At 40.7% G+C, this 12,595-nt stretch overlaps 2 pseudogenes; both read right to left on the reverse strand.

The window, feature by feature from the left end:
- The window catches only part of LOC107525071 (eukaryotic translation initiation factor 3 subunit F pseudogene), a 63,387-nt pseudogene extending 60,322 nt beyond the window's left edge, over positions 1–3,065 (reverse strand).
- A 5,974-nt stretch (positions 3,066–9,039) lies between these two features.
- Positions 9,040–10,303, reverse strand: LOC107525081 (putative ATP-dependent RNA helicase DDX5 pseudogene; annotated as a pseudogene).
- Positions 10,304–12,595: the final 2,292 nt, after the last annotated feature.

Below are 12,595 nucleotides of genomic sequence, written 5' to 3' on the forward strand. Positions count from 1 at the left end.
GAGGATTCTCCCAGGTCCTTCACAGGCAGCGTTGCCAGGTAAAGTACAGGACATCCATTAAATCTGAATCTCAGGTCAACAATGAATAATATTTAGTATTAGTATGAAAATATTTCATGGGACATACTTAAACTAAAAAAGTGTTCCTTGCTTATCTAGAATTTTTGTTTGAGTGTCCTGTATTTTTATTTGCCAAAACTGGCAGCCCTATCCCAGATAACAAAGATAGTACCTCCTTCAGCATCACACTTCTCATCAACACTCAGTAAATAGCCACATATAGGAAAGAAAATTCACCCGCTGCAGAGAAAAGCAGGAATATCTAATCCAGCAGAAACATGGTAAATTAAGCTCCTCTTTCTGTCTTAAACAGTTAGAAGGTCATGGCAGCCCTGGCTGATGTGGTTCAGTGGTTAGAGCATCAGCCCCTGCACTGAAGAGTTGTGTTTTCGATTCCTGGTCATGGGCACCTACCTGGGTTGCAGGTTCCACTGCCAGGTCGGGAGTGCTCATGGGAGGCAACAATTGATGTGGCTCTCTCACATGGATGTTTCTCTCCTCTCTCTCTTCCTTCCCCCTCCCTTCCAAGCTCTAAAATCAATGAAAGAAATATTCTCGGGTGAGGATTAACAAAAAAAGGTTATGGTAATGACAGCCTTTTAGAAATTCAACCCAAACAGTCCCTTTTTCCAGACCAAGTCCTAGTGAGTTGCAGGAGAGTGATTTATTTTATGATTATTACCCAAGACCCCATCTTGAATGGATCTTGCAATGCCAGGAGCAGGGTTGGGACTAGGCCTAGTGCAGTTTTTCCCAGAGCTATTATAAGGAAGTTGTTATGAAACAAAATGAATCTATTATGGTTGAAAACTATAGTGCTGACCCAAAATATTTCTCATGTGTGGAACTAGCTGGCAAGCTGAGAGCCTGAGGAAACAAGAGGAGCTGTTTGGCTGCTTTGAAATACCCAGATCCTTGAAGTGTAGCTTTTCCTTCCTGCTGCTAGCTGCGTGCCAGCCGGCAGGGTGCCGGGCCAGGCAATTCCAGTGGGGGATATGTTGGCAGACATAGGGTTTAGCCTTGACAGCTTCATTTGCAGAAAGAAAAGGGCCAAGAAAGAAGGAGGACTGGGTGGAATCTGAAGGCCAAAGGCCTCATCCTTACTGTGGTGTCGGTGCTGTGGAGTTTCACTATGTATGGTATTCACATTCCTGCATCATCTACTCCCTAGAATGACCATGTGGGACTGGGACAGTCTTCTCCATTTTACAGATGGGGAAAGTGAGGCTTCCTAAGTTATCCAGTGGGTTAGAATTCAAGCTCAGTTATTTTTAATCTACCCTTATATTTATTATTTATTTATTATTTATTTATTTATTTTTCATAGGTAATATATTCAAATGGTTCTAAATCCAAAATGTACTTAGGGATATGGTGTAAAGTTAGCTCCCCGAGCCCCAACCTCCTAGCTGCCCTCCAAGGAGGTGATTGACATTGTCCATTTCTTACATGTCCATTCAGAGAGATTTTGTAAATATAATTTTTTCTACTTTTCTTTATTTAGATATATGACAATTTACTATGTACACTATTCTATTTTGACTGAAACCAAGCTCTTTCAGTCTTGGTTTAGTAGTCTTTCTTTAAAGAAAAGAGTATTTTCCCATTATAAAATATAGTAAATTGAATAAATTAAAGTAAAATAGAAAGAACAAAATATCACCTCTTGTCCTTCTTCCCAGAGGCCATTACTGTTAACTGTTTGGTATTTTACTACAGCTTCTTCCATAGCTATTGTTTGTAAACAACTCTGTGCTCTTCTACTGCACCACAGTCACTTCTTTGGACAGAACTAAGGACAGAACAACAATGGGAAGAAGCATAGAAGAAATAGGAGCAAAAAATTGTCCATTGGGCATGGGGGCTGTGGGGGCCAGGAGAAATCAGTCAAAAGAGGAAGTGGCCCTCACCAGGTAGTTCAGTTGGTTGGAGTATCTTCCCAATTACCAGAAGGTTGCAGGTTTGATTCCCAGTCGGGGTACAGGAGGCAATTGATGGATGTTACTCTCTCTCTCTCTCCCTCCCCCCACCTCCTCTCTCTCACCCTTTTTCTGTATCTAAAAGCAAAAGAAAACATATCCTGGGGTGAGAATTAAAAAAAAAAAGGGGGAGGAAGTGAGCATTTATTTATCATATTGAGGACTTTTTATTTGGAGCTCCAAGAACTTGAGCTCTGGGAACACAGATCATACAGTAAAACAGAGAGCAGGGTAAGATACATCAACAGGCCATTTCAACACCGTGTGATGAGTGCTAAGACAACAGAAAGCCTGGAGAGCAGGAGAAGCCATAAGAATGGTTCCCAGGGAGTCAGACCTGGCTCCCTGAGACAGTGACACCTGGGCTGAACCTTGATTCACCAACCTGGAAGGTTCAGCCAGGTGATGAGTGGAAGGGGCATTCCCACTGAGAAAGGGACTGCAGAATTAGAATTAATATAATGGCAGGAATGGCAGGAAACAGGTGCATCATAAGGAAGGAATTTTTACTTTATCCCAAGGGTAAAGAGAATCTCTTCAAAATCTCAGTGCAAGAAATTGGCATGATTAGATTTTCACTTTGACAAAGAAAATACATTAGAAGTGGATGTGCTTGAAGGGAGTCTGGAGACTAGTCAGGGAGCTGTTGCATTATCCAGGTGAGAGGAAATGGTGGCATGAACAAAGTCTGTGACACCCTAGGAAGGGGAGACTTCAGGGGATTCTAACAAAGTTTTGAGTGTAGATTTGGTGACTGATTGGGGATAAGAATGGCTCCTAGATTGAGACTTGGGCATTTCTTCACTCAAAATTCTTCACTGGCTCCCTTTTATCTACAAAATTATAAGCTTCTGAGCTTGGCATGAAGACTCTAAATGATGTTTCAATCTTCCTTTGCAATCTTACTATCTCGCTTTCTCTCTCACCTGTACTTGAGCCATAGCAAAATGCTGGTGATTCCCCAGGCACCCTCCCTTTGTCCACTGTCCTCATCCAACCATCGGGACTTCCTGAAGCACATGCCATCTTTCGAGCCCAGCTCAATGCCACCTCTTCTAAGAAGCCTTCCCAGGCTTACCCTTCCCTTCTTCCTTCTACTCATTTGGAAATAATCTCCTCCTCTAGCCTCCAGTAGCCCTTTGCTTCTCCAACTGCTGGAACACTCACCACATTCTGCGTTTTGCTTTTTCTAGAAGTGTCTTATTTTCACAATGTAACCTAACCTTTATAATCAGTCTTGCAGGTAGCCTAGCAGAGAGTTTTATTTAGAATTCATAACTTTGTTTAGATTAACTGTACATGCACTTAGATCACCCTAGATGTTATGAGATTTGTGTAACCACATTCTATAATTTGCTAAGACTTTAACATACCTACACCATCCCTGACATTGATGACTGCCAGAGCTGTCTTTTCAAGAACAAGCCTAGGATGAAATTTGCAGGACCAGGGGGCTGATCTGGCTCAAACAGCCCGGGCTTACCAAAGTGGCCTGAAGGAACCTCTACTGACCTCCTCATGAACTTTTCTCACTGTACTTTCATTACAATACTAAAAACTCCCAGGGGCAGAGATTTCCCACCACTTTTGAATATGTCATGTATGTATAGCCATGTTTTCTAACAGCACAGGCACATATACATGCGATGACAAAGCTCACCTTGTTGTTTATGCATGATTTCCCTGAATAAAGACAAATCTGATCCTTTGTTCAGGGACACAATGCTTGGGAAAGTGACACTCCCACCTCCCACCATGTGCTGGCAATAAAGCTTGTTCCTTCTCATAAAATCATAATCTAGGAGTTGTCTTTTGGTTGATAACTACTGAGTAATCCTACCTGGTTTGATAACAACTACAAAGTTAAAGACTTCTTGAAGGCAGAGACCAAAACATTGGAATCTCAAGGAATGTTTGTTGATTTGAAATGAATGCCCACTGGGGAAACTGAATTCAGAGCCAAGAAGGTTTGTGAAGTAAGGAGAATCAGGCAGTCATAGGGGGTTCCATGGGATAGATAGATCACCTGTGAGAAGAGCCTGAAGACATAAAGGATCAGTAAGAACATAGTTAATGACAAGGCCCTGAACTCAGGCCCACGATAGAGGCCGATGCCCTGCTTTTAGGTTACTTCCTGAGTGCTATAGGTCCTTAGGATGTGGAAGTCTCTGCCAAGAAGCAGAGACTCACAGACAGTGGTAGACCCTAAATAGAGCAGAGCCAGAGGATGAGGCCTTTAGGGGGGAGGAGGATTCTTGGAGTCAGGCCTCCAACCCCATGAGTTAGAAAATCCAGATGGTTTCATGAAATGCTCTACAGTCTTTAGATACCATTATCATCCCTTTCCAGGAATTAGATCATGCTTACTTCTCTTACTCTCCCTAAACCCTGACTTCCAACTTTCACAACTCATTAGGACTCACAAGCCAGCATGACACTGCCAGGGAGCTCCTATAACTCAGCCTCAAAACAACTAGAAAGCTGAGCATTTCTGTTTTGGAATTGGGGTGGAAGATGAAGAGAACTACAGTGAGGAAGTATCCTGAGGACACTCTTGGCCTGAGCAGAGACCCAACCAATCTGGGCACCACCTTATATGCAGGTCCTCACAGGCTAGGTACACTTTTGTTCTTCTCAGATTGTACCTTCTGATTGGAGAAATGGAGAACCATGTAGAAGAAAGAGCATTTCCACAAGATCTTCTCTAAAATATAGTGGAAGAAGGCTTGGAAGCCTATTCTTAAGAGTAACTGCATTCCATATAAGAAGCATAAATGGTTCTAGGTACTCCACCTTTGGAAGTCTAAGGAGAAAGACCAGCTGGAGAATTTTGGAACCTCCCATGCATGTTACTTGGCCACCCCTGACTCTATCTGTGCTGTGTTGGACCATGAGAAGGAAGAAAAGAAAAGAAAAATTGAGAGAAAGGAGCAAAGAGCAGTAAGAAATGTTTCAATGCAGTTTCGAGTTGCTTAGTAGTAGAGGAGAGGAATGAAGACCATCATATTTAGTGATTTATTTATTTATTCACTCAAGCATTTAGTGAGGGGCCAGCAATTAAAGGTGACAGAGACAAATGCCCTTAAGGAGTTTACCACACACTAAGTGGAAACAGAGAAATCCAGAGAACTCGAATGCAAATGCCATAATAAAAGTGGAAAAGGGCATTGAAGGATTCAACTTGGGTTGAAGAGATTAGGGAAGATGGCCAAGTGGTTAAGCTTTGGAAGATGAGCTGGATTTTCATCTGAAGAGGTTGAGAGAAAGTATTAAGAGTTAGAAGGGAGGAGGTGATAGCAAGTCTGTAGAAGAGATTAAAGCTTGAAGGAGTAAGAATGGAACCCTTGTTTAGGAAACCTTTAGCCTCTCTTGAATAAACAAGACTCATCAGACTGGTGTTACCTAAGGTAGAACTTAAGGAGATGGTACAAATGGGCCTGAGGGTCAGAGGAAGGGAGAACTTTTTAAGTGTGCAAAGTACTGTAGCAATATCTTGCAACTAACACCTCATCCATGTCAAGTGGTGGCACTTACAGGTTGAGAAACCCCACTACAGACCTGCAGACTCTCTGATCCTCCTCTGGAGTTTTCAGTGCAGGTGAGGTGGGCCTTCCCTCATAAACCAGCTGCCCCTGAGGTATCCACTTTTCTGGCTCCTCTCAGACTTGGAGACAGGACAGAGCAGAGTCTGAAACACACCTGAACTCCTGGCCTGGTGAAATCCACCCAGAGCACAGAGCTCACCCACCCACACCTCCCCAAGGCCAAGTGATACCTGTCAGGCTGCAGAGGTCTTGCCCATTTGCCCACTTTACTGGTGAGGAACCTGAGGCTCAGAAGTGTTAAGTAAACTGCTCAAGGCATCACAGCCTATAGAAAGTAGAAGTCCATTTCAAACTCAAGACAGAGGCTAATACCACAGCTGATGCTCTTTCCAGGTATCCTACACCCTCTGACCAGACCTGGGGACAGAGCAAAGTGAATGGAAGGGCAGGAACCCTACAGTCAGTCAATTCTCATGTCTACCACACAATTTGGTGACTCTGTGGAAATTATTCACCTTTTCTAAAACCAGTTAACTCGTCTGTAAAAAAGAGATAATGACAACCACTTGGAAGAGTTGTTTGATAATTAATTTTTAAGTACAGGAGAAAAAAATATGGTGAGCCCATCACAGACCTTGGCACTCAATTAAACTTAGCTTACTCCCCTTTGCCTTTCTGCTTCAGATCTTTTCCAAACTTCCTCTGAGAAAGATAGAGGAGGAAGGAGGGTAAAGGAGAATATTTTCCTTTTCATCCATCCCCTAACACTCTAGGTGGTATGCCACAGAGGCCAGTCCCAGAGGTCAGAGAATCATAGAATTCTGGAGTAGAGCTCACTCACAGGAGGAGAGATGGGAACCCAAGAAAGAGTAAGATTGTAGTTAAGCGTCTTTTTGCCAGTCAAGGCCAAGGTGGAACCAGGTTTCAATCAGACAACTGTAGTCACTGAGTCTCTTCTTCAATGAGAACAGGCCTTCTGAGGCCCTGGCCATGTGAGATGGCCAAGAAAGATGGGGTATCTGCCCCGAGGAGCTTACATGTTAGTAGGGAGACTCATGATAAGCAAATGAGGAACCCTGAGAGAGAGGGGGCTCCCTTTAAGAGAGTGAGTTGGGCCCTGGCCAGTTTGGCTCAGTGGTTAGTGCATCGGCCCCTGGGCTGAGGGGATCTGGGTTCAATTTCCACCAAGGGCTCAATCCCCGGCACCGGTTGGGGTGCATGTGGGAGGCAGCCAATCAATGTGTCTCTCTCACATCGATGTTTCTCTCTCTCTCCCTTCCACTCTCTCTGAAACACTATGGAAAAATATCCTCAGGTGAGGATTAAGAGAGAGAGAGAGAGAGAGAGAGAGAAGGAGCTGGTCCCAGCCAGGTGGCTCAGTTGGTTGGAGCCTTGTCCTGTACATCAAAAAGGTTGCAGGTTCGATTCCCTGTCAGGGCACACATCTAGGTTATGGGTTCAATCCCTAGTGTGGGGGATGTGTGAAAGACAACAGATCAATGTTTCTCACATCGATGTTTCTCCCTCTCTTCCTCTCCCTCTCCCTAACACACTCTAAAATCAATAAACATATCCTTGGGTGAGAATTAAAACTTAAAAAGTGAGTTGAAGATTCAGAAATGAGACAGGGTCTAGAGCACAAGACAGATGGGAAAAGGAACATTCTCTTTACTGCAAGGAAAAGGAGGAGGAGTGTGGTGGGGAGCAGGTGGGACTGCGGGTTTGAGGGCTGGGAACTGAGGGCATCACCATCCCAGGGCTTTTCTGTGTGGTAGGCTCTTCCTTGTCACTTCAGCTGTTACTTGAGCCCATTCATTCATGTTGCTGCCCATAGCTGCAATTCATTATCACAGCTTTCAGTGAATACCATTTTCATTGCACTTTTTACGTGAATATACCAGTCTATCCATTCCGTTGTTGGTAGACATTTGAGTCCTTTCCAACTGTAGGCTATTTATAATAATGTTGCTACATACATTTTTATACATCTCTTTTAATTCCTATGAGCATATTTGGGAGGGTATATCTCTAGGAGTAGAATTGCTGGGATACAGGGTATGCGTATTTTCAATTTTAGCAGACATCGCCAGTTTCACAAAGTAATTGTCCTGATTTACTGCCACCAGTAATAATGCATGTAATGTTCAGTAGCTTCACATCCTGGAATAGTCAGTTTCTAAAATTGTAGCCAATTTGGAGAGTGGGAAATGGTATGTCATTGTGATTTTAATTTTCATTTCCCTAATTACTGAAGAGGGCAAGCATCATTTCATGTTTATTGACCATCTAGGTATCTACTTTTGTAAAGTTTAATCAATCTCTTGCCAATTTTTCTGTGGGAGTATTTGCAGCACTTCTTTTAATCTTTTATATATAGCCCCTTTGTCAGTTTGACATGGTGCAAGGATCTTTTCCCAATCTGTGGCTGGCCTTTTGTATTTTCCTGATAGTGTCTTTCAATAAACTTAATTTTAATGTAAGCAAATATATCAATCTTTAAAAAAAAAATTAGTGGTGACGCAAGGTCATGAAGATACTTTTATATTATCTTCTACAACTTTTATTGTTTTGCTTTTCACATGTAGTCCACAACCTATCTGAGGTTGACTTTTATGCATAGTATGAGGTAAGAGTCAAGTTTTATTTTTTTCTTATGAATGACCAGTTATTCTGGGACAATTTATTTAAAAGTACATCTTTTCCCTACTACTCTGCAGTGACACCTTTGTCAACATCAATGTTTATATATTCAAAGATCTGTTTCTGGGCTCTATATTCTATTCTACTGCTGACTGTTATATCAACAAAGCATTGACTTAATGTTTTATGACAAGAAGTCTTGGTAGTTGGAAGAGCAAGACTTTCCACCTTGCTTTTCTATAAGGGAGACTTTATTATTTCTGGTCTTCTGTATTTCCATATAAATTTTAAATCAGATTGTCAAAAAAAAAAAAATCTGTTGCGATGGAATCACATTGAATCTACACATCAGTTTAGGGTGATTTGATATCTTTAGAATACTGAGTCTTCCAATTCACAAACATGGTATTACTCTTGTTTTAGTTTTCTACCTAGAGATTTTACACATATTTTGTAAGATTTGTTTTTAGGTAGTTTATCATTTTTATGTCATTGTAAGTAGTATCATTTATTTTCAGTCTTCAAATATTTTTTATTGGAAGGCCATGCATTGCCTTCATTTACTATATTTCAAATCACTGTACATTTACTTTTGTGAAAATATTGCCTGCATTTTCTAGTACAAAACCCCCCAAAAAGTTGTTTCAGTAATATAGAGAAATATCCAACTTAAATAGTGAAGAAGTGCATCATAATTACTGCTGCACTACAGTCATTTCTGCATTACCCACGTTTCTTAAATAACTGTCTTGTCTGATAACACACAATATAAAAATCAATTATGGAAACATACATTTACATATATTTTTAAAATCTTAATGAAAATATCCTGTGGGTATTGGATAACTAATCATAGGCGCAGCTGCAGTAGCAGGATATGCATATACCTGTTGGTTCATACCACTGTTCATATTTGGAACATTACTTCCATATTGCTGAGTGCTATCATAACCATTCTGGCAAGACCTGTTGGAATACCAGTCCTAAAACTGCTCTGTAAACCAGCAGATAATTACTTCCAAAGCTTCCATTGGTGTAATTTGCAGCACCGTAAACACCAGTCTGGGGTTTTGCCCCAAAATTTCTCTTAAACAGACTAAAGTAACCCCTGTCATAATTTTCCTTGTCTCTAAAACTTTGCCCACAGAATATCTGTCCTGACAGTCATCCTTCATGCCTCCTCTACCCCTGGAATGAACTGAACCTCTGTCTTTGACCAACTGAAGCAATTTGGGATTAATTGCTTGATTAGCTTCGTGAAGCACAGAAATAAGGTTGTTCACTTGCTCTATGCTATTAGGTGTAAAGAAAGTGTATGCTGTGCCTATTTTGACACTGTAAGTAGTTCTCCCAATTTGATGAACAGGAGTTAGGGTAGTCATAATTGATGCCAAATTTCACATCTTCCACATCTAGCCTTCTAGAGGCCATATCTGTAGCAATCAGAATAGGAGCTATTCCATATTTGAATTCAGTCAGGACCCAGTCATGTACTCTTGTCACCATGGACACCCTTGGCAGACCACCCATCTCTCTTCATTTTTCTAGTAAGTTCATCACATCTTCTTTTGGTTACAACAAAAACAATGATTTTATTCCCATTCCCACTCATGATGTCTTTCATCAGACGAACAATTTTTTCATCCTTTCCTATGTCATGACACACATCTATAATCTGAAGAATGCTGTGGTTTGCACTCAGTTCCAGTGCACCAATGTATCTGTAAATACAGCCTTTCAGAAAATCTTCAGCAAGTTGTCTTACTTCTTTTGGCCAAGTCACACTCTACATTAGGATATGCCTGTCAGATCTTATCTTATCCACAATCTTCCTTATTTGGGGTTCAAAGCCCATATCAAGCATTCTATCTGCTTCATCAAGGACAAGGTAGGTGGTTCTTCTCAGATTTGTTTTCCCACATTCTAAAAAGTCAGTCAGTCTTTTAGGTGTTGCAAACAGATTTCCATACCTCTCTCCAAATCATGTATTTGTGGTCCCTCGGGAGCACCACCATAGATGCAAGTAGACTTTAATCAACATGCTCTACAGTATTCAGCAGCTAAATTCTTAAATTTCATTTACTGGTAATTCACTTAAATTTAAATATAAATAGTCACATGTGGCTACCACGTTGGACAGTGTAGATTTAGAACCCACCAACTCTATCATAAATATCTTACTCTCTGTATATTCTGTTCTTCTGATCTATCTTCCAGTTCCCTAATTCTCTTTTCAGTTGTTTTAAATCTACTATTAAACTCTTTTTTTTTAAATCCTCATCCAAGAATACTTTTTCCATTGATTTTTAGACAGAGTGGAAGGAAGGGAGGAGAGAGAGAGAGAAAGAAAGAGAGAAACATCAATATGAGAACGACACTTTTATTGGTTGCCGGGGCCAGGGATTGAACCCGCACCTGAGGTACGTGCCTTTGACTGGGAATAGAACCCATGACCCTTTGGTCTGCAGGCCAACACTCTAACCACTAAGCCAAACTGGCCAAGACCTCATCTATTTTCTTAATTTTAGTTATTTTACTTTTCATTTATAAATTTTTTCTAGTTTTTTCTTTTGTTTTGTTTTTTATTGTTGTTTTTTGGTGTGTGTGCTGTTGAAGCTTGCTCAGTAAAGTATACTGAAGGGACACTGCACAGAAAGGGTTTTGTTCCTGGTTCTGGCTTATTGGACTAGGTGAGCTCCTGCAGAGCACATGACTTTCCCAGTGCCAGGTTTCTGCAGTGAGTGCAGCTTCCCCAGCACGCAACTTCAGCAGTGCACCCAGCATTGGCAGTCCTGGCAGTTTTGTAACAGAGCATCTCTAGTGAGACCCTTCCCTGTGAACAGGGCAGATTTCTAAGAAGTTTCAGAGGACATATTTCTAAGTTCCTCCAGTGAATACCACAGCAATTTCTGTCATCCAGTGAGCTACCACTGAACTTAGCCTCCCAACAAGGTCAGAATCTAAGCCTTGGGGTAGGAAAGGACTCTTCCTTGGGTGAGCTATCTCAGCCTTAGGACTAGTGATTACTCCTTATATCTGCTGTTTCTATATTAATTAGAGTTTTCTTTACTTCTTACTAGCCAATCCCTCTAATCCTGTTATACTACATAACTCTTTATATTAAACTTTCCCGTGCTTAAATTATATTAACAATATAATTTCTCCCGTTTGAATCCAGATGAATACAAATCTTTCTCAGATGTCACTGTTTATAATTTTAGTTCCTTGCTGAAATTTTTAAGTTTGGCTTTAATCTCCATGAATGTAACAAACATAGTTATTTTATACAGTTTGTGTCTAATAATTGTATCTTCTGAGTATCTGTGAGTCTGTTCCTAATGTCTTTTGTTCTTGTTGATTTTCATTTATTTGTCTCATCCCCTCATGTCATGGCTTATATTTGATTTTGTGTAGGTCATTAATAGCAGTTTTACAATTATTTATAGAAATAAGTTGTAGCCAAACATGATTTAACTCTCCTCCAGAAATGTTTTACTTTAGTTTCTGCCAGGGTCTTAGGCAACTAGCCAATATTCCCTCAATATAATATCAGTTGAAACTTTCTGGATAATTCAAAGAACTTGGGAGCAGGCTGAAGCTGATTTCATGGTTACTTCAGGTTTTTCTTTAATTCCAAGGCGCAGCCCTAGAAGGCCCAGTGCTAAGCACATGAGGTCTTCCATGTTGGCCGACCCTCAAGTCCAGCCTTTGTCCTCATAGCCCTGGGCAGTTGTCACAGCATTGCTCAACCCGTCAGCCATCTCTTCTGGGCCAACAAATGTACTCTAGGCAAAAGCAGTTCCAAATGCTGGACTTAATTCTCTGGATTTCTCTCTCATACCAGATCTTATCCTTGTAACACTTCACTCTCTTTCTAGGTCTTTGATACTTTCAGAAACCTTTTTTTTTTTTTTTTTTTTTTAACATGTTGTCTAAGTTTTTTTATTGGCTTCAGAAAGAGGATTGGAGTGTTAGGTAGTTAAGCTTAGATCTCATAGTAGAAATGGAGTCATCATTTATCTTTTTACTGAAAACAAAGTCTTGATTATGTGCTGTGGATCATCCATAGGCTTAGTTCATACTTTGGAGCATCACTTCCTCCAGGAAATTATCCTTGAACACTCATCTTCACTTCCCATAATACCCTTTGCATACTTAATTATCTTTGACATCTAGACTGTGTATTACTGGAGGGCAAAAATTGTTCCATATTTATTCTTCATAGTCTTGATGTCTATCATGGTACCTTACACATAATAGGCATTCAATAATTGTGAGTGAATGATTAATAAAGGCTTTATCCTGGCTTCTTAAATTTTTTACATTTCCTCCAAAAAGTTGATCTTATCTTTGGCAATAAGAGTTCAATCT

This window comes from Miniopterus natalensis, chromosome 1 (assembly GCF_054644295.1).
Source record: "Miniopterus natalensis isolate mMinNat1 chromosome 1, mMinNat1.hap1, whole genome shotgun sequence".
NCBI classification, from domain to species: domain Eukaryota; kingdom Metazoa; phylum Chordata; class Mammalia; order Chiroptera; family Miniopteridae; genus Miniopterus; species Miniopterus natalensis.